Raw genomic sequence first — 8,562 nt, forward strand, 5'->3', positions numbered from 1 at the left:
AATTAAATGTAAAAGGCTTTGAAAATAAAAAGCTTGACCAATGGCAGTTACACTACATATACAAAAGTATGTGGACACCCCTTCAAATTAGTGGATTTGGCTATTTCAGCCACACCCGTTGCTGACAGGTGTATAAAATCGAGCACACAGCCATGCAATTTCCATAGACAAACATTGGCAGTAGAATGGCCTTACTGAAGAACTCAACATGGCACCGTCATAGGATGCCACCTTTCCAACAAGTCAGGTCATCAAATTTCTGCCCTGCTAGAGCTGCCCCGGGCAACTGTAAGTGCTGTTATTGTGAAGTGGAAACGTCTATGAGCAACAACGGCTCAGCCGCAAAGCGGGAGCTTCATGAAATGGGTTTCCATGGCCGAGCAGCCGCACACAAGCCTAAGATCAACATGCGCAATGCCAAGCGTCGGCTGGAGTGGTGTAAAGCTCGCCGCCATTGGACTCTGGAGCAGTGGAAACGTGTTCTCTGGAGTGATGAATGACGCTTCACCATCTGGAAGTCCGACGGATGAATCTGGGTTTGGCAGATGCCAGGAGAACACTACCTGCCCCAATACATAGTGCCAACTGTAAAGTTTGGTGGATGAGGAATAATGGTATTGGGCTGTTTTTCATGGTTCCGTCTAGGCCCCTTAGTTCCAGTGAAGTGAAATCTTAATGCTACAGCATACAATGACATTCTAGATGATTCTGTGCTTCCAACTATGTGGTAACAGTTTGGGGAAGGCCCTTTCCTGTTTTAGCATGACAATGCCCCCGTGCACAAAGAGAGGTCCATACAGAAATGGTTTGTCGAGAAAGAACAGGAATTTTGAATTAATATGAAAAGCGTATTCTAAAATATGAAAAATACTACGTCATGACTCAAAATCGATATCCATCTTACCTCTATATTGTTTAATGTCCAGCGGATTTGAGGACAAAGATGACGAGTTCAATGGGAAAGTGAGTCTATCAGGTAGCCACTAGCCTTCATTCTTGCAGCCTAGCTGACCCAATGCAATTTTCCTGTTTTTCTTTTACCACTTTTTTTCTCTGGCCTCCATTGATTAAGTCACCTTAATTCAGGCCATCCTACAAGGGTAAACACTCCAATAACTTTTGAACAGATTATGATAGCGACATTAGGTTTGGACCATTGGTTTTCTTAGAGGATTATCTACACAATATATTATTTTACCCATTGGTCAAAATATGTTTTTGATTGGACACCCTACTTTGATACAGTATAACTGCAGTGTTGCAGTTCACTTACCGCCCGCCACTCCCAGGGCTTTAGTCAGGGACCTGTATTGGGAGTCCCTGCTGTAATCGGATTCTAAATAGTACAATCTTCTTAGAGAACAGAGGCGCTGCAGATACATGACCAAATCCCTGCAGTTTCCCATTGAAGGGGAAAAGCAGTAGGCACCAGCTACACTACTATCCTCATCAGAACTAACCTTTGTAATTACTCGCTTGCCTCTAAAATCCAATTGACTAAATGTATTGTAATTTATATGTTCAATGTAACATCCTATTGGATCGCCTTTTTAGTTTAATTGTGTGTTTGGTGTATATTCTGCTCTTTATTGTGATGTTGATGTGGTTGTCACGGAGGCTTTCAATCTACTGTAACATGCAGTCTAGCAGCAATATCCAATATATCCTGAGAGGATGTATGGCTACATCTCTGAGCTCAGTATGAAAATGTTTACTGATTCATAGAACAGTTTCATTAAATCCCACTAATCATATTGGTTTTTAGGTTCTAGATAGCACCTTTTTTTCTGAGTGTACAGTCGTGGTCAAAAGTTTTGAGAATGACACATGTATTGGTCTTCACAAAGTTCGCTGCTTCAGTGTTATGAGATATTTTTGTCAGATGTTACTATGGTATACTGAAGTATAATTACAAGCATTCCATAAGTGTCAAAGGCTTTTATTGACAATTACATTAAGTTTATGCAAAGAGTCAATATTTGCAGTGTTGACCCTTCCTTTTCAAGACCTCTGCAATCGGTCCTGGCATGCTGTCAGTTAACTTCTGGGCCACATCCTGACTGATGGCAGCGCATTCTTGCATAGTCAATGCTTGGAGTTTGTCAGAATTTGTGGGTTTTTGTTTGTCCACCTGCCTCTTCAGGATCGACCACAAGTTCTCAATGGGATTAAGGTCTGGGGAGTTTCCTGGCCATGGACCCAAAATGTTGATGTTTTGTTCCCCGAGCCACTTAGTTATCACTTTTGCCTTATGGCAAGGTGCTCCATCATGCTGGAAAAGGCATTGGTCGTCACCAAACTGTTCTTGGATGGTTGGGAGAAGTTGCTCTCGGAGGATGTGTTGGTACCATTCTTTATTCATGGCAATTTTTCTTAGGCAAAATTGTGAGTGAGCCCACTCCCTTGGCTGAGAAGCAACCCCACACATGAATGGTCTCAGGATGCTTTACTGTTGGGATGACACAGGACTGATGGTAGCACTCACCTTGTCTTCTCCAGACAAGGTGTTTTCCGGATGCCCCAAACAATCGGAAAGGGGATTCATCAGAGAAAATGACTTTACCCCAGACCTCAGCAGTCCAATCCCTGTACCTTTTGCAGAATATCAGTCTGTCCCTGATGTTTTTCCTGGAGAGAAGTGGCTTCTTTGCTGCCCTTCTTGACACCAGGCCATCCTCCAAAAGTCTTCACCTCACTGTGCGTGCAGATGCACTCACACCGGCCTGCTGCCATTCCTGAGCAAGCTCTGCACTGGTGGTGCCCCGATCCCGCAGCTGAATCAACTTTAGGAGACGGTCCTGGTGCTTGCTAGACTTTCTTGGGCGCACTGACGCCTTCTTCACAACAATTGAACCTCTTGCCTTGAAGTTCTTGGTGATCCGATAAATGGTTGATTTAGGTGCAATCTTACTAGCAGCAATATCCTTGCCTGTGAAGCCCTTTTTGTGCAAAGCAATGATGACGGCATGTGTTTCCTTGCAGGTAACCATGGTTAACAGAGGAAGAACAATGATTTCAAGCACCACCCTCCTTTTAAAGCTTCCAGTCTGTTATTCTAACTCAATCAGCATGACAGAGTGATCTCCAGCTTTGTCCTCATCAACACTCTCACCTGTGTTAACGAGCGAATCACTGACATGATGGCAACTGGTCCTTTTGTGGCAGGGCTGAAATGCAGTGGAAATGTTTTTTGGGGATTAAGTTCATTTTCATGGCAAAGAGGGACTTTGCAATTAATTGCAATTCATCTGATCACTCTTCATGACATTCTGGAGTATATGCAAATTGCCATCATCAAAACTGAGGCAGCAGACTTTGTGAAAATTAGTATTTGTGTCATTCTCAAAACTTTTGACCACGACTGTAGAGCTCCTTTCCTATGACCTTCTGTCTGTGGTTATCTTGATGAGAGGCTACTAAGTGAGAGAGAGACACTAGTCCCCTAGCGGGGCACTGAACCCACACAAACATCCCACTTTAACCCTTTCTTTCCCGGGCCTGGCCATAGCGCTACCCCCCTCAGATGCAGAAGTAATGAAAGGATTCAGACAGGATAAGGGGATTGGAGCAAACTTCCTCTCATAATATTTTGAAGGTAAAGCTAATGGCAAAATATTGCATTCCATTTAGCTTTTAAGATTGTGTCTGTCTGTAAGCTTACCTAAGACATTACAGGGAATTCATTCACTGAGGGGGCATGCAGACAGAGACAGACAGGCATGTTGTTCTGTTTCAGGGCAACTCTGGCAAAGGTCAGGGAATATGTGGCAGTCTGTATGTATGAACAGTCAGTGCTAGGCTAGGGTACAAATGAACATGAAAACAAATGTCTTTATTCACAATTAATAACATTTGTAAATAAACTATTTAGAAAAAAAATTTACATTCATTTTCATTATGTACATTAGTCAAAACAATAATTCAAGGAGAAAATACAATCTAACACAATTATCATTTAATCACTGTGAGAAAATCATTACACTTCAAGTTTTATCAGAAGGAAATATTACTTGCTGACAGTAGGCCAACATCATAACTTCATAGTTTAACATTCTGCACTGACAGAGAAACTTGAGTTAACCCACTGTTCCCCGGGCGCGGAAGACGTGGATGTCGATTAAGGCAGCCCTCCGCACCTCTCTGATTCAGAGGGGTTGGGTTAAATGCGGAAGACACATTTCAGTTGAATGCATTGAGTTGTACAGCTGCCTAGGTATCCCCCTTTACCTTTCCCTTTGAGTGCGCTGTACTGGACAAGGAGCACACATCTATTTAAGAAGACCCTCAGCTGTAAACACCTCAAATATTATACCTGTCAAACATTGAGTGTATCTCAATGTCCTACAGAAAAACCAGCCAGACGGATCCAAACTAACCAGTAATCCAAATAGAATCTAAACTGCTGGGCCAATAGTCCATTAGGAGGCTAGCGAGGGGGCCAGGTGTTTCAGAGCCCCTCCCACCAGGTGTAGACTACCAGGCCAGAGACGTGGGCTGCCTCTCATAGTGGTGCTGCTTTAGCCATGACATTGGGCTGTACTGGGAGAGTGGCTGCCTGCAGTAGCCAGCACAGCCAAAGATGTTCTATCTGTGGCTCAGCGTCCCTTCCCTGACTGATCCACTGGAGGGCGCTGAAGATGCAGGGGTAGACCAGGGTGTGTGCCCTGGTCTTGGCCAGCAGGGGGAACCTGTCCTGTATCAGCAGCTCTGACTCAGATCCCTGCTGCTTCTCTGTCCCACTCAAGCTCTGCTAGCTGCTCTCGTTGTCCAGGCAACGGGTAAGCATGTTCTCCACCAACATATTGAAATTCTGCTGATCTGTAAAAGAGCAGAGCACACAAAGAGAGTAAAGGACTGCACACCCACACATCTAAGACATTTCTCACAGCTGGACAATGAATGTGGTAGCATATTTTTCTACACAGCCAAGAAAACAAATATTCCAACTTGTGTAATCATATATTTGTTGTGGCAGTTATACTCCAGTACATTTTAATTTCTTTGCACCAACCTGTCTTAAAACCCCAGACAGAGAAGCCCTGACAGAGAAGATAACTCACCTGCATTGTTTTCTGTAATAGTTTCAGTGATGTTGGGACAAACATAGTCAAATCAAAGGACAACAAAGGGATTTGAGATATTTAGTCTATTTCAGTGTTTGATCTGTGTTGTGCTTCTTTGGGTTCTGTACAAGAGTCAGATCCTGGCCAGAGCTGCAGAGTGGAGCAGCACACAGCAGTATCTGTGTATCTGATCCCAGACCTGTAGTACTCACCACTAGGAGTTTTAGCATGGCAGTAGAGTCCCTCTCCCCTGTGGCATTGAACAGCAGTATTCTGACCACAGGCACACAGTGAATAGGCCGACTCAGAGATGCTGTCTATCAAAGAACTACACACTCAAATCTTACCGTAAAATGTATGGATGATAATTTTCACACAATTTTGTATCAGATCAATGTGAGCGTCAAATCTCAGATGTTTGGTGCAATGTGACTATTTCCTACAGTTACACAATCGTTTGACCAATAAACGCTACTGTAGAAAAGCCTGAGGGCCCCCTAGAGGCCAGGCAGGGACCACCCACAGCGGGTCGGTAGTAACCGTAAATCTCCAGTTTTCAGGGATAGTCTCTTTCCATCTTCCTATCTTCCTTTTCCCCTGAAAACCGGATCTGGTGACCCGACTCAGGCTTTTATTTTATGTCTACTACATTAGGTTAGGCAGGGACTATCTGGATGTTTCATGGGTGACAATATGCTATTGACCTTTGACCATGATGGTGCTGGGCTGAAAGGCTGCTGCCTGGGAGACCAGCCTGTTCTCCACTACTGGTGTAGCGAGATGGTCATCTGCAAGGAAGCAGAGGCCCACAGTCACTGAACCTCATCAGAATTGGAATGTGTACTGTTATTTTGAGAAATACGTTCCCACACTAGCTAGAATAACATTGTCATACTTTGCGAGTTATAATCTAACACACACGCACACACATCCACACACACACACCAGACTGTCGGTAGCGGTGTAGCGGTGTAGCTCTGCTGTTGTCCAGCCAGGCCCAGAAACAGAGGGCCAGCCCCAACTTCATACTGCTCCAGATCTGGACACACCCACTACACAAGACAGGGGAGAGGGGGGTCAACTCAGCATGTAAAATATGGACGCACTCAAACAAACGCATAGCAAAATCAATGCAAATCTACTTGTGTTATGCCAAAGCCAGGAGAAAAAGCCCCAGTGACTCACCCCTATCTCTTTGGCTCTGTCCTGTAGAACAGTCATGGGCCTAGCTGGCTGCCTCACAGTGAATGCTGGCACCCCTGGCTGCGGAGAGATAGGACTTCATTCAACTACATTAACCCATGCAGACAGGCTATAGATAGGACGAATAATGCCACAGGTACACAGTGCATAGGTTGACCTCACACAATACAACATGCATTACTCTCACCTTAGATATGCCTGCTTTCTGCCAGGCCATCTCCTCTATGGTGTCTCCTAGTATACTTGTGTGATCCCACAAACCCACAGCTTCCTGTTCACCAAATGTCAGGAAGAAAAGTAAGTGTATATAGATTCTGTAACTACTCAATCTTATGTTTGACTTTGATAATACAGCCTTTATGATATGCAGCAAAATTACCTGATGATGTTTGTACAGTCATAGGCCCCTCCAATCACAACCTCAACTACAGATAAATCCATATTTTATATAGAGAGATCCTGCTCAGAATGGTTTACAACTGTTATCAATTGATTTGGTCATTAGTACATTTGTGAACAAACTGTACATGTGACAGGGTATGTGAATGTTACCCTCTCCTATAGGAAGACATGGAACACCAGGATGGTGAGGAAGCCGAAATAAGCCGGCATACTACCTCCATGGGAGTCCTGAGGATCAGTGCAGTGACACCGTCATAACAAGGAAGGGTCAGAGAGTTCCTTTGAGAGTGATGGGCTATGTCAGTGTTCATTCTTCAACTCTCTATGAAGACGTACTATAACTTTGTAGCATCTAACTGGGCGTACACCTCCCAGAAGTATTTGGTGAAGAGCTCTTTGCTGATTGGCTGTCCATTGATGCTTATTCTCTTTCTGACATGTACCAGGTGTGGAGAGCTGTAAGATGAAGATGACATTCATAATGTTCACAGTAGGAGAGCCACGACATCTCTGACTGTATGTTAGGTAACTTAATATTATGTGTGTGATAGGAATGTTCGCATAGCATTGTAGAAGCAAGCCAACAGGTCAAAGTATATTTTGGACATCTTTTCCCTACAGTTGAGCTTTCATCATCTGTTGAGCATTTCAAATCATGCACACCTGTAACAACACAGGTTAATCATTCATTGAGCAAAGACCTAACAAATCAAAGTTCAGTATTATGATACTAGTGTTTCTCCATGCATTAAACCCAGACACTACACCTCATGACGCAACACGTAAAAAACTACAAACAAAACATACGCTTGGACGCACATGCTTAGGGACAACCCACAACAACGTGTCTTTTTCAGTAACATACTTTACCTGTAAAACCCAGTGAGAAAGACATAGTGCCTAAGGATTCTCTCAGTAAAGGCACGTTTATTATTTTTTATATTTTATTAGGATCCCCATTAGCTACAGCCAAAGCTGCAGTTACTCTTCCTGGGGTCCACACAAAACACAAAACATGACATAATACAGAACATTAATAGACAATTACAGCTGAAGCACAGAGCTACATAAAATGACATAATACATAGCATTAAAAGACAGCTAAAGAACTACATACATTTAAAGAATACATACTTTTATTTTCTTATACAGTGGCTTGCGAAAGTATTCACCCCCCTTGGCATTTTTCCTATTTTGTTGCCTTACAACCTGGAATTACCACCTTGGCAATAACAAATGGACCGAGCTACTCGCTCTCACAAAGAAACAATCACTCACAAAGACAAGGGGAACAGAGGGAACACTTATACACATACTAATTAGGGGAATGAGCACCAGGTGTGTGTGATTGACAAGACAAGACATGACAAGTGGAGTGATGAGAATGGGGTCGGCAGTAGCTAGTAAGCCGGAGACGACGAACGCCGAAACCTGCCCGAACAAGGAGGGGAGGCAGCCTCGGCGGAAGTCGTGACAGTAACCCCCCCTTGACGCGCGGCTCCAGCAGTGCGCCGACCCCGGCCTCGGGGACAGCCAGGAGGACGCGGAGCAGGGCGAGTCGGATGGCGACGGTGGAAATCCCTCAACAGGGAGGGATCGAGGATGTCCCTCCTTGGGACCCAGCACCGTTCCTCCGGACCGTACCCCTCCCACTCCACGAGATACTGAAGGCCCCCCACCCGACGCCTCAAATCCAGTATGGAACGGACCGAGTACGCCGGGGCCCCCTCGATGTCCAGAGGAGTTGGAGGAACCTCTCGCACCTCAGACTCCCTGCAGTGGCGGTCAACGTGGGAAGCGTCCCAAGTCTCCTCTGCGCGCCAAAACCAGCCATCCACCGCAGGAGCCTCAGTCTGGCTCCAGTGCCACGGTGCCAGGACCGGTTGGTAACCCA

The 8,562-nt window shown here is 44.8% G+C and overlaps 1 long non-coding RNA gene across 1 annotated transcript; it reads right to left on the reverse strand.

Moving 5' to 3' along the window:
- Window positions 1-4,150: 4,150 nt before the first annotated feature.
- On the reverse strand, window positions 4,151-7,476 carry LOC121584124. Its single transcript, XR_006003659.2, has 5 exons — window positions 6,454-7,476; window positions 6,249-6,326; window positions 6,009-6,115; window positions 5,768-5,851; window positions 4,151-4,818 (listed from the first exon to the last, which is right to left on the reverse strand). It is a non-coding gene; the product is annotated as an uncharacterized LOC121584124 (long non-coding RNA).
- Between the last annotated feature and the right edge of the window lie 1,086 nt (window positions 7,477-8,562).

Source organism: Coregonus clupeaformis, chromosome 16 (genome assembly GCF_020615455.1).
Source record: "Coregonus clupeaformis isolate EN_2021a chromosome 16, ASM2061545v1, whole genome shotgun sequence".
Taxonomy (NCBI): Eukaryota; Metazoa; Chordata; class Actinopteri; order Salmoniformes; family Salmonidae; genus Coregonus; species Coregonus clupeaformis.